Consider the following 23,192-nt stretch of genomic DNA (forward strand, 5'->3'; position numbering starts at 1 on the left):
TATTGTACAAAGTCATTGATTGAATTATTGTACATTGATTGAATTATTAGACTTTTACGTAGATGTAGGAAAATAGGTAAGGCCTATAAGCCCCTTTTGTTGACTTTTTTTCTTTCTTTAGTTTTAAGGAGCAATAATGGAGCAGATACGACAAAATCAACGGAGACAAGATACTGTACAGAGATTTTTATAGTTATGAGGAAAAATACATTTTAAAATATTTAAATTGCATGTACAAACAAAAGAAAAACTTAAACTTCATATAAAGTGATTTCATATTGCATGTGAAACAAACCTTTTATATAACATTATTAGTTGACATCCATTCTACAAGAAGACTAAATGAAGTATTTGAGTGAAATCGAAGGATCGATATCATATGACCGAACTTCAAGTAAAAAATGACACAGCTTCAACCGTATGTGTCTGAGGTAATGTCTAAAGTAATTTTGAACTGGATGGGCTTGTAGATTTTATCACGTGTGATTTATTCATATGTCCAATATTTCATCACTTCCTTCCTTTATTTGATGTTTTTTGCAATCTGTGTTAGTGATTCTAAAATTAAAATATTAAATTAATCCGCATCAAGCAGTGGAAATGGCTCATGCAAAAATATAAGATAAAACTGTGTACGATAAACTAAAATTACATGGGACGACAAGGTGAAATGAAGAATGTAAAAGAGGAAAAAAAAAACACCATATTCAGACACAAGAATTAGATAAAAAGAAAATTAAGACAAAAAGAAGTAACTAGATGATAGTAGATATAGAACATGGATCACATTAAATTATTTTATTACAATTTCAAGAAAAAAAGATTTATTACATCAAACACTAACGAATCATAAACCCGTATTTATACCCTAAGATTTAAGCAACTACAATCTACATAAACAAAATTCAAACATAATCAATATGTCGGGACGAAGTGAATCACAAGGGTTTATTATATAAATGGAGTTTTATACTACACTTTCTACAAGAAGTTATTTCCACGATTTGAACTCATAACCTCCCGATTAATGGCAACAACTTTAGCACCGTCTTTTTTCAAACATTGATTTCAGTCTCTTTAGAAGAAACCCATTTTCCATCAATCCAATCTTGATGAACTCTCAAATCCTTTATATGATAAACACATTCAACCCCAAAATTTTCAAAATACAAGAAGGCATACTTCCTTCCAATTTTTGCAGTAACTATTCCAACCCACCATCCATCATTATCAAAAGCATCAACTTGATCACACAAATTTAACTCATTCACCTCAATCTCCGGCGGAATAGGCCGGCAGTTCAGGGGGGCTAACAAGTTCTTCCAATGGACCAGAAGGATCATCTTTCACAAGTATCTTATACTGAACAATGTATTGTTTGTTGATAGCCAAGTAACATATAAGAATTGCCTTGAAATAAGAGCCAAGAATTAATCCATCTTCTTTCACAAATGATTAGTGCGTTCTTTTTTTTTTTCCCAGTATTTGTTACTATTGGCATTGTTTATGTATATCTATAATGATCAGTGCGTTCTTTTTGAATGTTATAATGATCAGTGCGTTCTTTTTGAATGTTACGTTTTATTTTACTTGATGTCTATATTAAAGATAGATGTTTAAGATAGAAGGAAAATGTTTTACTTGCATCTATACTAAAAATAAATGTTTAAGGTGGGTTTAATTTAATTTCCTTTTTTGATTAGGATAGGTATTGTTCTCCTTTTTCCTAATTTGTTTGGATAGATAACTAGGAATATGTTTCTTATGGATTTTTTCATTTTTTTTCTTTGGAAAAGGATGAATATATTTCCAATATTGCAATTTAGAATAGATATACACTCATCTTAAAATTTGGTACATATATATCCTGATTTGGATCTATAAGAAGCAATTATGAATGTTAAATATGTGATACATTCATCTCATGCTGGCAATGAATAGATTATCCATATCATGTGAAATGATTATATGAAATAATAAATAATTACTATTCTTATTGATTAATGGATCTTGATAAAATTTAAAATTACGTACATTTGAAATTATTTGGGAAAGGAAAATGGAGATATGTGATTTATCAATGTAGTGTTTTAGGATATTGCAATATTCTATTTATGAACTATGGTTTACTCATTTGATAACATTTATAGAAATTGAGAAATTTTAATAGTTTTTGCAACTTGTGAGTTTTTCATAGTTATGAGAAAAAATATACTTTAAGTTGTGAGTTTTTCATAGTTATGAGAAAAAATATACTTTAAAAAGTTCAAATTGCATGTACAAACAAACCAAAACTTAAACTTCATATATAGTGATTTCATATCGCATGTGAAATAGATCTTTTATATAACATTATTAGTTGACATCCATTCTACAAGAAGACTAAATCATGTATTTGAGTGAAATCAAAGGATCGATATCATATGACCAAACTTCAAGTAAAAAATGACACAACTTCAACCATATGTGTCTGAGGTAATGTGTGAAGTAATTTTGAAGTGGATGGGCTTGTAGATTTTATCACTTGTGATTTATTCATACGCCGAATATTTCATCACTTTTTTTTCCCCTTTATTTGATGTTTTCTGCAATATGTGTTAGTGATTCTAAAATTGGAATATTAAATTAACCCATATCAATCAATGGAAATGCCCCATACAAAAATGTAAGATAAAACTATGTACGGTAAACCAAAATTACACGGGACAACAAGGTGAAATGAAGTACGTAAAAGAGGGGGGGGGGGGGGGGGGGGAAGAAATTAAGCCAAAAAGAAGTAACAAGATGATAGTAGAGATAGTGTAACACCCCGTAGCATTCTCGACTTGATACCACACTTAGTAGAATGCTTAAAGAGCTAACAACCTGAAATTTTCCTAAGTGTTAAAAGGACTTAGTCATATTTTAAGATCCTAAACTTGAATGAGTTCCAAATTGACCTTTCCGACCCCGAGATGTAGATTTTTGAGTTGATTCATGTTCAGGGGTGTAAAGAAATGTCTCGGGGGAGTTTCAGATTTTTCGGACGAGGGATTGGATGTGTTTGGATTTCACAAAAAGAATGTCACCATGATACGATGCGTCGCGGTGACTATCGCATCGGTCCTCCTGGCACGTTGCGTCGCTGGTCTAACTTGAGATTCTGCTACAACCTTTAAATTTCGAAGGGCAGTTTGGACTTTTTTCCATAATCTCAAGTCGTGTTAACAGTTGATTAAAGTGTTATTAGGGCATTATATTCCCATAATTACTCAATTCCATCAACAACAAAAACCCTAACTCCCCTCCCAAAGATCAAGAATTCATCTTTAAGTTCAAGATTTTCAAGAAATGAGTCAGGATTCGAGTCCTATTCTTTGAACTAAGTAATCTAATGTACGTGGAGTTTTCCTAAACTACATGTTCATGGTAAATCATTTTTAATAATGTTTTGAATGTTGAGAAATCGTGTATTCATGAAGGGTTTTGAATTATATTAAAAAGTATGCATTGTGGACTCTTTCAAAGATATTATGTTTTGGTCGTAAGGCTTTTCCTTAAATCTTGATTTTCTTGTGTATATGTATATATGTGATTTTTAGTTTTGAAATGTGAATTGAGAGCATAAATAATTAATTTTTCCTCTCTTATTGTGTTACTCCTTGAATTACAAATTATGGATTACTAAATTGCATGTCTTAAAGTATGAGTCAAGAGCTTTACTATCTTATATGAACTTTATGTTGATTGAGAATTGAAGAGAGGGATAACTTCTTATTTTTAAATGCTAAGTATGATAATCAAAGGGATTGCATTATTGTTTTGAGAAATTGACCACCACTTGGCAAAATGTTGAAAAGAGAGAATCTTTGCATGGTTTGACATATGTTTTGAAATATGAATCCTCTTGTACCGTTCAAATATTTTTGGAGGTCTAAGCATTGTTTTGAATGAAAGAGATGTACATGATATTTTGTGGCTTAGAAGATATGACTTGCAAGTCTTGGTATGATGATACCAAACAGATCAATGCCATAACAGAGTAAGATTTTCAGATCTTGATTTCAAAGAATGCATTTCTTAAAGAGTTAAAAATAGGCTTAAAAAGAGTTATGTGGTTACTCGAAGAAGACATATGAGTGAAAGGGCTCATTTCTGAAAATCATGTTTTGTCAATGTGGGTTTATTACATCTCCAAGAGGGACCATACATCGGCCTAGTGCCCTTTGGCGTATTGGAGATAGAGACCCCATCCCTTGCAGCAAACTTGGGTTGGGGGTTTAGCCGCCGAGTTAAGGGCGGATTTCATATAGCCCGTGGGATTGTAGAGTTGTAGGGTGTACCACCTAGCTCAGAAGTAAGATAATGAACTGAGTTGTGATTTACAAAAATGTTTTGAAACCTACTGATTATGCCCATGTATTTTCAACTATTTTAGGCTAACATGTTTTATGAATTGCTCTAACTTATGTTGTATAAAAGAACATTATTTTGGATTGCTCTGTGTACCAGTACATTTGTATGGACCCCCTATATTTCAGGGTCTCAGGCACAGTCTCAGGGTTTCGCTAAGCAGTAGATTGGCACATTTGAGAATTGCAGTTGGTGTGCCTCCCTCATTTCGAAAGGTTATGTTTATGAAAACATTATTATTTATTTTGGTTCATGGTCCGACTAGTGGCCTTGTCCCAGTTTTTAGACAGATATTGATTTTCATATTGTTAGAGATTTCACAGGCTAGTGTCATATATTTTGAATATTATGAACTCAAATTTCGCATTGTTCAGTTGAAGTAAGAGAATGACCATGTTTACATTTTGCTATATTTATTTTTCATTTTATTACAGTCTATGAGTTGTGTATATGATTGCCAGTTAGAGAAGGGCTCTCGGGTCTTCATGGTTTGGGATGCTCGTTGCGACCTGGGCCTTTGATACAATCTAGATTAGCTCTAAGCCATTCATTAGAAGTCAAGATTGGAAGCTTCAAAGGATCCAAGTATTGTTCATGAAGTGGGAGGTACTTGAAGAAGCATCCTTACTATCAAGAGGGTGTTATTTGTTGATGATCATACTCACATTGGCCCAAGGATCATTGGAGGAGGCAAGTGAAAGCAAAATAGGGCTAGAAAGACCCTTGAAAAGGACTTGTGCCCAAGGCGCTTTGGATCCTCTCTAGCATTTTAAGAGCGGATCAAAATAGCTCCTAGTAGGCCTTTTCTTGCAATTGGGTCACTTTTGGGCCCTAAAATTATAATAATTAGCCTAAACTATAAATAATTTTGAGGCTAGCTCATTCTATTAGTTTTGCTTGATTATTGATGAACCGATGAATGCTTCTCCATTGAGTAAGAGTATTGGACAACTTTTGTTAAACTTTAGTTTAGAAACATTGGTTTAGAGGGAGTTCATATCCCTCTTGGCCACCGTAGGAATTGGATGTTTGATTAGATTGTAATTGAGGGTATTAAAGTTTGACATACAGGGTATTAGAGTTTGACATACTCTTTTTTTCTTGGTTACTTCTTTTCTTGTGTCTAATTATCTATATTATTGATTATCTTTACTTTCGTATCATATTTAGTTTTATTATTTTTATTTCGTATCATTTGGTATTAGAGTCAAGCTTGATTTCGTTCCTATAAAGTCAATCTTGAGTCTAGTCATCTCGAAAAATCAAAAATCACAAAAAAGGTTACTATTCATGTTTTAAGTCTTAGGTCATATTTTGATTTTTTGATTTTTGTGTTTTATTGTGTTTCTAGTGATAGATTTGCGTTCCCTAACACTACGAGTCTATAAACCAAATTTGAGTTAAATCGGAGCTTATTTGAGAATTCTATCCTTGTTGGAAGCTTGGGTTGAAGATGCTTGAAATGAATTGAGAATCTGAAGATTTTGGTGAAGAATTTTGGGGAATTGATGTTTGGAATGAGTTTAAAAGGCTAAGAAGTACCTATGTTCAAAATTTCAACTCATTCCAAGCTTCGGAGAAAAAGTTAGAAGGATTGATTTTCTTGGTGTTCTTTAGGATATTTTATATTCATATTGAAAATTCATCCAAAATAAGGTGTTTGATCAAAAAAGAAGGAAGAAAAGGAGTGAAAGGGTGTTTGTGTTTGAGCATCTAAAAATATCTCAAGAATATTCCAAGAGAAAATTACACAAAGGGAATCAAGAAGGGAATTTTCGTCCTTGAAACAAGCAAGGGGCGGCCAACTTGCCCTTGACTTGCGCCCAAGGTGTGCTGCAGCTGCTCCCAGACTACTGCCATACCTCAAGGCAGTGTCTAGGGTCTCTCCTGTGTCCAACCTGCATTGGAGGTGCGTTGGAACTACTGCCACAGCTCAAAATAGTGAGCATCCTTCCCCACTTGTGCTGGAAGTGCTCTAGAGGTGCGCCCAAGGTGTGTGACACCTCCCAAACGCATGTCAAGCCTTCCCAACGTCCAATTCAAGTTCCAAATGCATTCTAACACTTCTAAACTCCAATTTACTTAGGTTTGATTCCTTAGTTTCATTCTTTGATTCATAAATTCAACTCTTGATTCTTAAAACTATCAACAACTAGTAATCCCCCTACTAAGTTGGATGATTAGTTCTTGAGTCCGATTTCATTCATCGTCCTATTTCTTTCAAGCTTTTATATTTTTAATATCATTGTTAATTGTTGATCCAAGTCCTTACATCTTTATTTGAGTCCATCAAACAAGAATCCAATCCGATCAAGAGTAGAACTTGACACCTCGATTATCACACGAAGTATAAACCATCTTTCAACATTTGTGATCCAAGTGTGAGGTAAACAAAGGTGTGAAGAGTTTGTGAGATTAATTTCTTTGATGCTAACGTGTTTTTTTTTGTATTTTGTGAGTGTCTTTATTCCTAGGTACAATGCCTATAGAAGGTGAAAATTCGTAAACCATGGATAACCACTCTACAAATGATATCTTAGCGGCCATTGAAACTCTCAATCATAAAATTGATTCTATGAACACTAAGATAAATTCACTTGATCTTAAGGTAGATTCTCTTGAAGGGAGTGTATCCCTCATTGGTGTAAGAGTGGATATCGTGGAAGGTCGACAAAACACATCCTTATCCACACCTCAACACTTTCATACATCAACTAGTGGGTATGCTCCGAATCCTTCAATTCATATTCCCTCGGAAAACCGTCACCAAATGATAAATACATAAATACAAGTACATGATTCCGTTCCTCAAGCCACTACATATCGATAAAACTGAAATCCTATTCGACCACTCCAACCTCAATTCAACTAAATACAACATGATGAATCTCGAACCCGAATACCCCAAACTCCACTCAACTAAATTTCCCCATTCCAAGCACCCCTTAACCAAAACCAACCCTTCCAAATAGATGAGAAAGAAAGAGAAGAACAATAAGTGGAGTTTGGAGCATTCGATGAAGCCGACATGTTAGTAGAGGAAATGATAGGTAGACCAATGGATTAACGAGGTTATCGAGGTCGAGGAGGAAGATTTGGTCCAGCACCTAATGGTAGAGGAAACTTGGGAAACCGACCTCAAGGTTATGATCAATGGAACTAACAAGGTAATAGGGATCGAGATGTGGGTATCAATTCAATCAAGGTTAGTATTACAACTTTCAAAGGCAAAAGTGATCTCGAAGCTTATCTCTTATGGGAGCCCTCTTGTAAAAGGATCTTCCAAGTTAATGATATCACCGAAGAGAAGAAGAGTTGCTAGGCCATAGCCTATTTTGAAGGGTATGCCAATACATGGTAGGATTATGTCAAAAATTTTGGAAATGTATTGAATGAAGGACAACCCCCTCCATGGGATTCCTTGAAGGTATTCATGAGACAAAGGTATGTTTTAGAGAGGTATAGGCATGAGCTACTTGCCAAGTTATGCAACTTGAGGCAAGGTAGCAAGAGTGTTGTGGCCTATTATGATGAATTCCAATAATTGATCTTGAAGCTCGACCATCGAGAAAATGTGAACCATGACATCATACTATTCAAGGTTGGATTGAGCAAAGATATCTCCTTATGTATGACTGTCCACAAATTTGAAACCATAGAAGAAATTTCCAAGCGGCCTTGGAGATTGAGAGGGATATCAAAGAAAGGGCAACTTACAAACCAAAAGAGTACTCATCTACCAATACTAGGAGTAAGAATAAAGAGGTAGTCCAATCACTATAGGGATGGAACAAGAACAAGGACTACAAGTCCAATGACAAGAAACCCGTAGAGAAGACCACTCCAACGTACCTGCTAAAGAATGAGGGTAACACATATCCTATCATCAATCCTAAAGGTTTTCAATATTTCAAATTTAAAGGGTGGGGACATAAAGCAAGTGAATGTCCCAACCACAGAAATGTGATCCTTAGGAAAGGAAAATTTATTACCTTGGAGAAGAGGTGGGATTAGAAGATAAGAATAATGAAAAAGCCCAAGATGGAGAGGGGTCCCAAGAAGAGGAGGATAATGAAGATGCTTGTCCTCAAGATAGAGAGTATGAGTTCCAAATTTTATTATGAGGCGTGCAATGATTAGTAAGGAAATAGATGACCCTAGTCAAAGGGAGAATCTATTCCATACTACATGTCCTATAAAGAAAAACGTATGCTCTTTGATCATTATAGCGGAAGTTGTCCTAATATGGCTAGTGCTACTTTGATTGATTTCTTGCAGTTTACCACAACCAAATATGCCACACCATACAACTTCAATGGTTAAATGATTGTGGTGAGTTGAAGGTGACTAGGCAAGTGGTGATTCGATTCAAAGTCAGGAATTATCATGATGAGGTGCATTGTGATGTGATACCTATGCAAGCTTGTCATTTCTTGATTGGTAGACCATGGCTGTCATGACCTGAACCGAGGCCCTGTCCGCGACGAGTATCTCAAACCGTGAAGGCCCGAGCGTCCTTCTCTATCTGGAAATCATACACACATTCATATAATATGAACGAAAAATGTGGAATATAAAATAATACAAAATCATGATCAACTTTTATTTCAAACTACTCAATACTGAAATGAGTTCATAAAGATAAAAAAACATCTAACACTAGTCTGCAAAATCTCTACTAACTAAAAATAACCTCTGACTGAAGACCAGAACAAGTCCCCCATTCGGATCATGAACAAAAATAAAATAACAATGACTTATAGATTAGGCCTTCCAGAATAAGGGAGGCTCACAAACTGCAAATCTCTGACAAATCAATCTACGGTTTAGCGGGCCCCTGGGACTGAGCCTAAGATCCTGAAATATAGGAGGGGTCAATATAGAAGTACTGGTACACAGAGCAATCCAAAATAATGTATTTATTTATAACATAAGTGAGAGAAATTCATAAAATATTTTACACATAATATATGAAAACACATGGGCACACTTCAAAGACTTTGAAACATTTCTTTGAAAACTACAATTCACTCTTTATCTTACTTCTGAGCTAGGTGGTACACCCTACATATCCAAAAGTATCCCACGGGATATATGGGATCCGCCCTTAACACGACGGCCAAGCCCTCAATCCAAGTTTGCCGCAAGGGTTGGAGTATTTGAATCTGATATGCCACAGGGTACTAGGCCAACATATAATCTCTATTTTGAGACATAATAAACCCGTATAGACAAAACACAGTTTTGTACAATGAATCATATGACTCATTCCTACTTTGGGTAACTACCTAACTCTCTTTAAGCCCATTTTTAACTCTTTAAGACACACATTCTATGAAATGAAAACCTAAAAATCTTACTCTAGTATGGCATTCATCTGATTGGTATCGTCATATCAAAACTTGCAAGTCATATCTCTAAGCCAAACAATATCAAGTTCCAGTCTCTTCATTCAAAACATAAAGTTTGGACCACCGTATCATTCAAACAGTTCAAGAGAATTCATAATTCAAAACATATGTCAAATTATGCAAAGACACTCTCTTTTTAAGATTTCAACAAATATGTGGTGGTTAAATATTTTGAAACAAACCATGCAATCTCTTTGAATCACCACTTTTCATTTATATTAGCAAGAATCACCCTCTCTTCAGTTCATATCCAAAATCAAGGCTTAAAAAAATAGTAAAGACATTTGAATCATGCTTCTCAATATGCAATTGAATAATTCATAACATCTTAAAACAAGAGGTTTTATAACAAGAGATGGATTTTAATTGTTCATGCTCTCAATTCAACATTAGAACTCAAAAATGAATACATACATATATACGAGTATAAATCTAATTTAGGGGAAGGCCTTAAGACCAAATCATTATCATAAAAAGGATTTCACAATGCACAATTGTAAATGTAAATTCATAACCCATTGCAAATTCATGGTTTCTCAATATTTAAACATTATCAAAACGATTTTACCATGCCCATGTAGTTTAAGAAAACTCCACGTACCTTAGATTACTTAGTTTAAATAGTAGAACTCGAATCTTGGTTTGTTCCTTGGAAATCTTGGACTTAAGGATTGATTTTTTTTGATTTCTTGTTCTTGGAGGAAACCCTATTTTGATCTTGTATTTGAGAGTGAAGAGAGAATTTTGATGTTGTATAACTGATAATGATTGATTATTAACATTTAAAGTGTAATTAAATTTGTGGGAAAGGTTTTTGGAGTGAGGAAAAGACCAAATACCCCTAAGGAAACCAAAAAAGTCGCAAAACTTCATCAGTTGGCGACCAAGGTTGATGGGCCGTCACTCAGGTGAAACCTAGGTCATCAATTTTAGGATGGATTTTACCACTTTCTTTCCTAGGCTGACGACTAGGGCCGATGGGCCTTCACCTAGTTGATAGGTCGTCAGCCTCATTGTCGCATTTTGGCAGGCAGACAATTGGAAATAAAATAAGCATAACTTTCTACTATGATAACGAATTAAAGTGAAACTAGTTGCGTTGGAAAGAATACTCGAAGACCTTTCATTTGGTATATAGTAGGCCCTATAAATATATATATATATATATATATATATATATATATATATATATATACAATAAGTTACGGTTGATAAAAGTTGACCCAAGTTTAGACGTTCATCAAAACTTAATCGATAGAAGAGTTTTCAACTCGTCTTTGAGTTTGGGGATTTTTGTGACCTCAATTCATATTCAAAGGTATTAACACACTAAAGGATTGATCATCACACATATATTAACAAAGATTCATTTGGTTTGGGTCTATACGCATAGAAAAGATGATTTAAACTTTAGCTTGAAAGTGTGGGGTGTTACAATGGCAATATAATCATTCAAGAAAGCATGATTGGAGGAATAATCGGTACTCTTTTGAGTTGAATGGTCGAAAATTCACCCTCTATCCACTTTTGCCATCTCAAGTGAATGAGGGTCACCCAAAATTGTGAGAATTAAAAGAGAAGGATAAGAAACAAGGTAAGAAGGAGGACCAAATTCAAGATGATGAAGAAGAGGAGAAGAGGAGGTTGAAAGGGAAGAGTCCCTTGGTAATGTTGGCTAGGAACAAAGATCTTTTCAAAGAGCATAATGATAAAATACCCATGCTCCTCCTAGCCCATGATTTTCATTCTAACCACTCTACTTCTTCTACTCCCTATTTTATTTCCCTTGTTTTGTAGGATTATGGAGATGTATTTCCAAAGGAGATTCCCTAAGGGTTACCCCCCACTTCGGGGAATTAAGAATCAAATTGATTTTGTGTTGGTTTCTCAATTACCCAACAAACCGGCTTACCAAAGTAATCTAAAGGACACAAAAGATCTCTAAAGGCAAGTTGAGGAGCTCCTAAAAAAGGGATACATCAAAGAAAGCATGAGTCTATATGTGGTTCCGGTAATGCTAGTTCCAAAGAAAGATGGAATATGGCGCATATGCGTTGATTGTCGAGCCATCAATAAAATAATGGTAAAGTTTTTCCACCCAATTCCCTATTTAGATGATATGCTTGATGAGTTGATGGTTCTTGTGTGTTTTATAAGTTAGATCTTAGAAGCGGGTACCACCAAATCCGGATGCAACCAGGTGATGAGTGGAAGACCACATTCAAGACCAAGTTTGGTCTATATGAATGGTTGGTCATGCCTTTTGGCCTCACCAACGCTCCTAGTACCTTTATGCGATTGATGAACCATGTGATAAAAATGTTCATAGGGAAGTTTTTTGTGCTATACTTTGATAATGTTCTAGTTTATAGAAAATCCCTTGAAGAACATATCTTACATTTGCATGATGTGTTTGAAGTGCTTAGAAAAAAGAAGTTGTATGCCAATATTGAAAAATATTCTTTTGGTGTGAATGAAGTTGTTTTCTTGGGATTTGTTGTGAGCTCAAGAGGAGTCGAGGTGGATGAATCTAAGATAGACAACATCAAGAATTGGCCAACTCCGAAATCCATTGGTGAAGTAAAAAGCTTCCATGGGTTGGCTAGTTTTTATAGGCAATTTATCAAAGGATTTAGTACCATCATCGATCCCTTGACTGAGGTGATCAATAAGGATAAACCTTTTAAATCGGGTGATGATCAAGCCAATGCATTTGAAGCTTTGAAGGCTATGCTTAGCTCTACCATTTTATTGTAATTACCTAATTTTGATAAGATGTTTGAGATTGAATGTGATGCAAGTAAGGTAGGAATAGGTGACGTATTAATGCAAGATTATAAACCTATTGCCTATTTTAGTGAAAAGGTCAAGGGCACTACTCTAAATTATTCCACCTATGATTTAGAGTGATACGTCTTGATTAGAGACTTGAGTAATTGGTAACATTATTTATGGCCCAAGGAGTTTGTGATTCGAACCGATCATGAGTCCTTGAAACATTTTTGGGCCCAAGATAAACTCAATAAAATACATGCCAAGTGGATTATTTTCCTAGAGACTTTCCCTTATGTAATTTAATACAAAAAGGGAAATAAAAATATGGTAGCCGATGCTTTGTCTAGGAAGCATGTACTTATATCTACATTGTCTTCTAAACTAATGGGATTTGAGATTCTAAAGACAATGTACCTCGAGGACCCCAAATTTTCTCAAATCTATCAAGATTGTGAGACATGGGGTAGGGAAATATGGGAATGGGATAATGATTCTATGCCCTACTCCAAGTTTGATGATTTCTTATTCATAGAAAGAAGGTTGTGTGTACCTTATAGCTCATGGAGAGAATTGTTTGTAAGAGAGGCACATGATGGGGGTATGATGGGTCACTTTGGAATTGACAAGACCCTTAGAATCCTAGAGGAACAATTCTATTGGCCCAAGATGCGTTAAGATATTGCTAGAATTTGTGGCCAATGCATGGATTGCAGAAGTGAAAAATCCTACCTTCTACCTCAAGGATTATATACTCCACTACCCACTCCTCAATGCCCATGGCTTGACATCTCTATGGATTTTGTTTTGGGATTGTTTAGGACAAGGAAAGGTAGAGATTGCATTTTTGTTGTGGTTGATAAGTTCTCAAAAATGGCCCATTTCATTCCATGTCATAAAATTGATGATATTCTAATATGGCTTCTTTGTTTGTTGAGGATGTTGTCAAAATTCATGGAACTCCTCAGACCATTGTTAGTGATAGGGACTCTAAGTTCCTTAGTCACTTTTGTAGGTCGTTGTGGGGTAGGCTTGGCACCAAATTACTTTTCTCAATATCCTACCACCCATAAACGGATGGAAAAATAGAGGTGGTAAATAGAACCTTGGGCTATATATTACGCACCTTAGTTAAAGGAAAAATGACCTCTTGGGAGGACCACCTACCTTTAGTCAAATTTGCTTATAATCGGGTTATGCATTCGTCTATTGGTATGACTCCCTTTGAATGTGGTTATGGTTTTAACCTCCTTACCCCTTTAGATCTCACTCCTTTTCCTAGAGATGTTGTGATAATCTTAGATGGAGATAAGAGGGCAGAAACCATGAAGAAGTTACATGAGAAGGTGAGAATTCGCCTTGAGAGGAAGAATCAAAAGGTTGCCAAAAGAGTAAACAAGGGAAGGAAGTGTCTTGTGATTAAATTGGGTGATTGGGTGTGGGTTCACCTCTGGAAGGATAGGTTTACAACCCAAAAAAAATCCAAATTGATGCCCCGAGGTGATAGTCCATTTCAAGTGCTTGAAAGGATAAACGATAATGCCTATAAGATTTACCTTCCTTCGGAATATCTAGCACACAATACCTTTAATGTGTGTGATCTTTCACTCTTTGACATGATAGAAGATGATCACCCTTTGAATTTAAGGTCAAATTCTTATCAAGATAGATAGGATGATACAATCTGGATTCGCACCAAGCCATTCACTAGAAGTCAAGCCCGGGAGCTTCAAAGGATCCAAGATTGTTCATGAAGTGGGAGGTACTTGAAGAAGCCTCCTTACCATCAAGAGGGTGTTATTTGTTGATGATCGCACTCACATTGGTCCAAGGATCGTTGGAAAAGGCAAGCGAAGGAAAAATGGGGATAGAAAGCTCCTTGGAAAAGACTTACACCCAAGGCGCTTTGGATCCGCTTTTGATCCGCTCTAGCATTTCAAAAGAGGATCAAAACAGCCCCTAGTAAGCCTTTTCTTGAAATTGAGTCACTTTTGGGTCCTAAAATTATAATAATTAGCCTAAACTATAAATACTTTTGAGACTAACTCATTCTCTTAGTTTTGCTTGATTAATGAAGAATTGATGAATGCTTCTTCCTTGAGTGAGAGTATTGGACAACTTTTGTTGAACTTTGATTTGGAAATGTTGGTTTAGAGGGTGTTCATCTCCATCTTGGTCACTGTAGGAATTAGATGTTTGATTAGATTGTAATTGAGGGTATTGAAGTTTAACATACTCTTTTGTTCTTGGTTACTTCTGTTCTTGTGTTTAATTATCCATCTTATAGATTATCTTTACTTTTTCGTATCATCTTTAGTTTTCTTATTTTGATTCCGTATCAGCCTCGGTTCGGGTCGTGACAGATAGAAATGGATCATATTAAATTATTTTATTACAAATTAATTGGCCAGAATGTATTGTTTGTTGATAGCCAAGTAACATATCAGAATTGCCTCGAAATAAGAGTCTAGAAATCCATCTTCTTTGCTTGCTACTTCCACATGATTACCTCTATTGAAACTTTATAGCTTTAATGATTAGTTCTTTCTTTTTGAATGTTAAGTTTTGTTTTACTTGGTATCTATACTAAAGATAAATATGTTGGTATCTATACTAAAGATAAATATGTTTAAGACAAAATGAAGATGTTTTACTTGTACCTATACTTCTTTTTACATAAATTAATTGCTTTTTGCAAGAAGCAACCAAATGAACAAACTTAACCAGCCTAAATATCTAGAAATACAATTGATGTGGAATACAAGTGATTTTCAATGGCTATACAACAAAAAAATAACAAGTCAAACAGCAACAACCACAAAATTTGCCACCGCGTGAATGAAAGTTATCTCGTTTAATACTAATAATAATTACCATACTTCCTCACTAGGTGGCTTTTTTAAAAAGAAAAAACTGGACAATTGCAGAACTGAAAACGGCAAGAATCAAATGGCCCTTGCAATAGAAACTTCTTCAGTGTCTCATATGTCATGAACACAATTCCTACGCTAGGAACTACTTTGTAGTATTCGGGGGGGGGGGGGGGATTCCTCTATACAAGCCACGGAACCCTTCAGTTCAGATTATGTGCTTAAACATCCCCATTATGCCAGTAATGTTGTATACATGTGCACGTCCTCCTGATCCTTCTAACTGATTTCTTCGCCTCACAAGATCCAAAGGGAAAGTTGCAGTGCAAGATGCAATTCCTGACAGACTTCCATAAGCAAGACTAACTGCAATAGAATGATCATCGATATTGAGCCTCTGAATCTGCCAGTAAGATGTCAAAGCCTCATAGATAGAAAAGCTTATTGCTATACTAGGTCCAACACCAGTAATATAGCACCAAGTCCTCTGTACAACCCAAAAAAGCCTTCATCTCTGCAAATAGTACAAAGAGAATGACAGATGTCCTGATAGTATATGGCATTGCTCTGTGAAGCTAATCTTGTTCTAACAAGATCCAATAGGTAGGTGGTAGCAGTTGTAGTTACAATCCACCGCCAATAAAGTGCAAAAAATATCATGTAGCCCTTTACCATTGTTAAGATTCGGACGGAATAAGCAAACCACAAGAAAAAAAAAAGATAATACACAAATTTATGTGAAAACCCTTGTGGGAAAGATCACAGGCAGAAGCAAATGAGGTTTCACTATAATGGAGAGAGAGTACTATACGGGAAAAGGCTGAATTTTTTGAATAAATGAAAATAACCCACTAAATCATACTTATACAGTACGTGCGTACAAATAGGTCCTAGGCCCAAAAACAGGGGCTTGGCCCCCATACCCCCACAGACTTAATTTAAAATCACATACATAGGTTGTACCGCAAAACTTTCAGGGTCGAACCAAAAAAATTTGGGTCACAACTCTAACAATCTCCACCATGACATGAATTCTGATTCAGAACTCAAATCTATTTCTAGACAAACTCTCCACCTCTTCCACAAAAGCCCCTAAGGGCATATTTTAATAGCTAACACCAACCAAGTCCAAGCAATGCTCAAACTTTGCCCTTGGTAGTGTCTTGGTAATCAAATCATCAGGGTTATCATGGGTACTAATCTTGCTTACCATAATATCACCACGAGAAATAATTTTACTCACAAAATAATATCGAACATCAATATGCTTTTTCCTCTCGTGAAACATCTAATCTTTCATAAGGAAGTTAGCACCCTGACTGTCGCAAAATACAATAGTAATCTGTAAGGCTTTTCTAAGTTCACCGAACAAACCCTTCAACCAAATAGCTTTCTTGAAAGCCTCTATAATAGCCATGTACTCTACCTCAGTAGTTGACAAAGCAACAGTAGTTTGTAAGGTAGATTTCCAACTGATAACTCAACCACCAATGGTAAAAACATAGCCTGTAAGGGATCTCCTTTTATCATGGTCTCCTGCAAAATCAAAATCAACATAACCGATTACTCTATCTCTGTTTTACCTAAACTGCAAACAAACATCAGCACATCCATGCAAGTATGTGAAAATCCATTGAACTACTTTCCAATGTTCTTTGCCAGGATTTTCCATGTATCTGCTAACTGTACTGACGGCATATGATAAATATGTTTGGGAACACATTATCGCATACATAAGAGACCTGACGGCACTAGAGTATGGAACTCGAGACATATAGTCACGCTCATCATCTGTCTTTGGAGATAAAGTGGTCGAGAGTTTAAAGTGAGATGCCAATGGAGTACTGACAGGCTTGACATTTTGCATATTGAACCTGTGAAACACTTTCTCAATATACCTTTTTTGACTCAAGTATAACTTACATTTTTCTCTATCCTTCATAATTTCCGTACAAAGAATATTCTTTGCTTCTCCTAAATCCTTCATCTCAAACTCCTTGCTAAGTTGTACTTTGGCTTTTATTGTCTCTCTTATATCCTTTGCAGCAATTAACATATCATCAACATACAAGAGAAGATACACGAACGAACTATCACTAACCTCCTTGAAGTAGACACATCTATTATAACTACTCCTCCGAAACATATGAGAGGTCATAAAAGAGTCAAACCTCTTATACCACTATCTGGGCAACTATTTTAAGCCATAAAGAGACTTTTTCAGCAATCATACATAGTCCATCTTTCCTAAAACTACAAAGCCCTTTGGTTGCTGCATATAGATTTTCTCCTAAAGTTCTCCATGTAAGAATGCAGTTTTGACATCCAACTACTCAAGCTCAAGATTATGCATGTCCACAATACTAAGCAAGGCTCGAATCGAGCTATGCTTAACAACTGGAAAAAACACATCTGTGAAGTCAATACCTAGAACCTGACTGTAGCCTTTAGCAACTAGTCTTGGTTTGTATCTAGCATCTTTAACTCCTGATGTTCCATTTTTATTTTTAAATACCCACTTGCAACAAATAACTTTCTTATGTTTATGCAATCTCACTAAATCCCATGTGTCATTCTTATAAAGTGATTCCATCTCCTCCTACATAGAAATCATTCATCAGCCAGAATCATCATAACTAACTGCCTCTAAGAAAGAAGAAGGTTCTTCACTGGAATCAATGCCTTCTGCTACATTCAATGCATAAGCAACCAAATCAGCTTAAGCATACTTCTGAGGAGGTCTAATATTTCTTCTAGGCTTGTCTTTAGCAATAGAATATCGTGGTATCATCGGTGGTGAAGAAGAAATATTACCACTCTATATCTCGGGGCTAGACTAAGAAGTAGGCACTGGTGTAGACTTTGCTCCAATCTGCAACTCAATGTGGATGCTTGATTTTTGCTAATTCATGTCACTAAGCCCATATGGGGGCGAAACACTAGATTTGGCGGGAGCCCGAAGCATGGCAGTTTCATCAAACACAAAGCTTATAACCTTTAACACCAGGCATATAACCCATAAATAAGCACTTGACAGATCTAGGATCTAACTTTCTATTATCAACATGAGCATACACAGGACATCCAAATATCCTTATATCAGAATCACTAGCAGAAGTACCAGACCATATCTCTTATGGAGTCTTTTTATCAATCACGACTGGCTGAGAGCGGTTAACAAGAAGACAAGTTGTGGAAGTAGCTTTGACCTAAAAAGACTTGAGTAAACCAGCTTTAGAGAGCATACAACGCACCTTCTCCATTATAGTCCTATTCATTCGTTCGGCCACACCATTCTGCTGCAAAGTATGACGAACTATCAAGTGCCTCACAATTCTTTCTGACTATCACAGAGCATTAAATTCATTCGAACAAAACTCTAAGACATTATCAATCTGAAGGCATTTTACCTGCTTCCCTATTTGCTTTTTAATCATAGTCTTCCACTCCTTGAAAGTAGGCAACACATTAGTCTTTTGCTTCAGGAAGAGCACCCAAACTTTTTTGGAATAGTCATTAATAATAGTTAACAAGTAATTAGCACCTCCGCTAGAAGGTATGCTAGAAGGACCCCATAGAACAAAATGAATGTAATCAAGTGTGCCTTTAGTTGAGTGGCTGCCTTTATTGAATCTGACTCTTTTCTTCTTCCCAAAAAACTAGTTCTCATAAAACTCTAATTTGGTAATACTCTGCCTATCAATAATTTCTCTCCTACTTAGTTCAACAATCCTATTTTCACTTATATACCCCAGGAGTATATGACAAAGTTTAGCAACATCATTTTCTGATAGACAGGAGGTAGAAATAGCTGCATCACCTGTAATAGTAGAACCTTGCAGGACGTACAAATTTGCAGTCTTTCTTTGTCCCTTCATTACAACAAGAGCACCTTTAGTAACCTTCAGAACTCCACCTTCATCAGTGTACCTATATCTGTTCGAATCAAGGGTACTCAAGGAAATAATATTTTTCTTTAGGTTTGGGATATACCGTACATCACCAAGTATCCTCACAACCCCATCAAATGTCTTAATTCTGATTGTTCTAATACCAGCTATCTTACAAAGTGTGTTATTTCCTATTAACACAGCAACTTTAGAGATTGTTTCATATATTGTAAACTAATCCTGATTGCGACACATATGAAATATGTAAGATGAATCAAGAATCCAATCCTCTCAGGGTTTGGAGTTACCATCAAAAACTACCAAGAGTTCTCCATCACTACCACTATCTTCAATAAAACTGGATTCACCAGACTTCTTTGGTTGGTTTCCCTTTGATTTTAGAGCTTCTCTTTTCTCTCTATTCTGTAATTTCCAACATTAGAATTTGATATGGCCCTTCTTTTTACAGTAATTATAGGTTTTGTTTCTATTTTTGGATTTCAACCTATTTTTATCATCACCCCCAGAGTTCCTCTTATGATTCCTTCCTCAAACAATAAGACCATCTAGTTGAGTCTCTGACCCATTCACAAGATACTTCATCTTCTCCTTAGAGAATAATGCATCAACGACTTCATCTATGGTCGGGGTATCTCGACTATATAAAATCATAACCCTAAAGGTCTTATATGATGCAGGCAGCGAACAAAACAAAATCAACCATAGATCTTTCTCATCATACTTAACCTCCAGAGTCTCTAAATCAGAGATGATTTCCTTAAAGAAAGAGAGGTGATCCTTCAAGGACGTACCCTCAGACATACGATGGGAATAAAATCGTTATTTGAGATGCAACTTACTTGTTAGGCTCTTTGTTATACACAACAATTCCAGTTTCAACCACAACACAGCGTTAGTGATCTTCTTCAAAACATTCTGTAGAATCTGATTGGATAAATAAAGGTGGATCTGAGATAGAGCCTTCTGATCCTTATGCCATTTGTCCTTGTTCGTTTACGATGAAGGCATTTTATCAAAAACTAATAGGGCATCTTCCAAATCTATCTACGTACGCACAACCTGCATCTTAACCTGCTATACTAAAAATTTGGTGTTACGATCCAATAATGGAATATCATACTCATGGTTGCCGTCCCCGAGAAAACAATCAAATAGGCTCTAATATCAGTTTGTTAAGATTCAGATGAAATAACATAAGTAAAACAAAAAAAAACAACACAGATTTACGTGAAAACCCTTGCAGGAAAAACCACATGCAGGGGCAAAAGAGGTTTCACTATAATGGAGAGAGAGTACAATGTGGAGAAGGCTAAATTTTTTGAATAAATGAAAATAACCCACTAAATCGGACTTACATAGTATGTGCATACAAATAGGTTCTAGGCCCAAAAACATAAAGTCCATACCGCAGGGGCTTTGCCCCCGACATCCCTACAGACTTGATTGAAAATTACAAACATTGGTCGCACCACGAAACTTTCAGGGCTGGAACAATAAATTCAGGTCACAACTCTAACAACCATCCATACCTAGAATTGATTTCAATAGACTCTTGTAGTTTTCATAAGCATAGAAACTGACGAAGAAATAAGGAAGCCTGTGAGCAATAGTGACCAGATTCCCCTTCCAAAATGCCCTGAATCCTTCTTCATTGAAAATACGCACTACCTCATGCTCAATACTGTAATATATGAATGCATACCTTGAACCTAAAAAAGAATGGTAAGGCGGGAGAGGGGAGAAATACAAGTCTTACTAACAACACCAACAATACCACCTGCAAGTAGTTGTGCTATAATACCAATATCAGGTTGAGGCTATTGTTGATGTTGCTGTTGAACATCTTGTTGTGGATTTTGAGGTTGTTGTAATAAATTTCTTTCACCACCTTCTACTCTTACTTCTATTTTTCTTGATTTTAGGTAAATTGTACGATGTTGAATTATTTGATTTTGGTATTGTTAGAGTTGTGACCCGAATTTTTTTTATCTATCCCAGAAAGTTTTGTGGTGCGACCCATGTTGGTTATTTTCAATGGGGTATGTGGTGGTAACATAACGATCGGGTCGAGAGGCCCTATATGGACCTTTATTTTTTGGGGCCTAGGACTTATTTGTATACACACATTATATAAGTGCATTTAATGGGTGATTTTGGATATTCAAAAAATTCAGCGTTCTCCACATTGTACTCTCTCTTCATTATCATGAAACCTCCTTTGCCTCTATTTGTGGTTTTTCCTGCAAGGGTTTTCACATAAAGCTGTATGTTGTTCTTACATCTGAAATAATGAATTTATTCCCATTGATGTTTGAGGGTGCATCCTTGGAGGATCACCTATCTGTATTTAAGAAAATTATCTCTGATTTAGAGACTCTGGAGGTTAAGTATGATGAGGAAGATCTAGGGTTGATTTTATTATGTTTGTTGCCTATATCATACATGACCTTTAGGGATACGATTTTATATAGTCATGATACCTTGACCATTGATGAAGTCTATGATGCGTTGTTCTCTAAGGAGAAGATGAAGCATCTTATGAATAGGTCAGAGACTCAAGGAGATGGTCTCATTATTCGAGGATGGAATCGTGAGAGAAACTCTAAGAGTGATGATAGAAATAGATCAAAATCCAGAAACAAAAACAAAACTTGTAATTACTGCAAGAAAAAGGGCCACACTAAATCCGAGTGTTGGAAATTACAGAGTAGAGAGAAAAGAGAATCTCCAAAACTGAAGGGAAACCAACCAGAGAAGTTTGGAGAAGCTAGTTTTGTTGAAGATGGCGGTAGTACTGGAGAACTCTTGGTTATTTCTGATGGTAACTCCAAACCCCGTGAGGATTGGATTCTTGATTCATCTTGCACATTTCATATGTGTCACAATTGGTATTAGTTTATGACATATGAAGTAGTCTCTAAAGGTGCTGTGTTGATGGGAAATAACACACCTTACAAGATAGTTGGTATTGGAACAATCAGAATTAAGAAGTTTGATGGGGTTGTGAGGACACTTGGTGATGTGCGGTATGTCCCAAACCTGGAGAGAAATCTTATTTCCTTGAGTACTCTTGATTCGAACGGATATAGGTACACTGGTGAAGGTGGAGTCCTGAAGGTTACTAAAGGCGTTCTTGTTGTAATGAAGGGACAGAGGAATTCTGCAAATTTGAATGTCTTGCAAGGCTCTACGGTTACAGGTGATGTAACTGTTTCTACCTCCTCTTTTTCAGAAAGTGACATTGCTAAACTTTTGCATATGTGCCTGGGAAATTGAGTGAAAATGGGATGGCTAAACTAAGTAGGAGAGGATTTCTTGATGGACAGAGTATTACCAAACTGGAGTTCTATGAGCATTGCATTTTTAGGAAGCAGAAGAGATTCATATTCACTAAAGGCATTCACTCAACTAAAGGCACACTTGATTACATTCATTCTGATCTCTGGGGTCCTTCTAGAGTACCTTCTAGAGGAGGTATGAATTATTTGTTGACTATTATTAATGAATATTCTAGAAAAGTTTGGGTGTTCATCCTGAAGCAAGAGAATGATATGTTGCCTACTTTTAAGGAGTGAAAGATTATGATTGAAAAAAAAATAGAGAAGTAGGTAAAACGCCTTTGGACTGATAATGGTTTAGAGTTCTGTTATAATGAATTTAATGCTCTGTGTAAGTCTGAAGGAATTGTGAGGCACTTGACAGTTAGTCTTACTCCACAGTAGAATGGTGTGGCTGAATAAATAAATAGTACAATAATGGAGAAGGTGAATTTTATGCTCTCTAATACTAGTTTACCCAAGTCTTTTTGGGCTGAAGCTGCTTTCACAGCTTGTCTT

The 23,192-nt window shown here is 35.9% G+C and overlaps 1 pseudogene; it reads right to left on the reverse strand.

Annotated features, from left to right (window-relative positions):
• Positions 1-15,474: 15,474 nt before the first annotated feature.
• On the reverse strand, positions 15,475-21,891 carry LOC107856167 (annotated as a pseudogene).
• Positions 21,892-23,192: the final 1,301 nt, after the last annotated feature.

This window comes from Capsicum annuum, chromosome 7 (assembly GCF_002878395.1).
Source record: "Capsicum annuum cultivar UCD-10X-F1 chromosome 7, UCD10Xv1.1, whole genome shotgun sequence".
Lineage (NCBI taxonomy): Eukaryota > Viridiplantae > Streptophyta > Magnoliopsida > Solanales > Solanaceae > Capsicum > Capsicum annuum.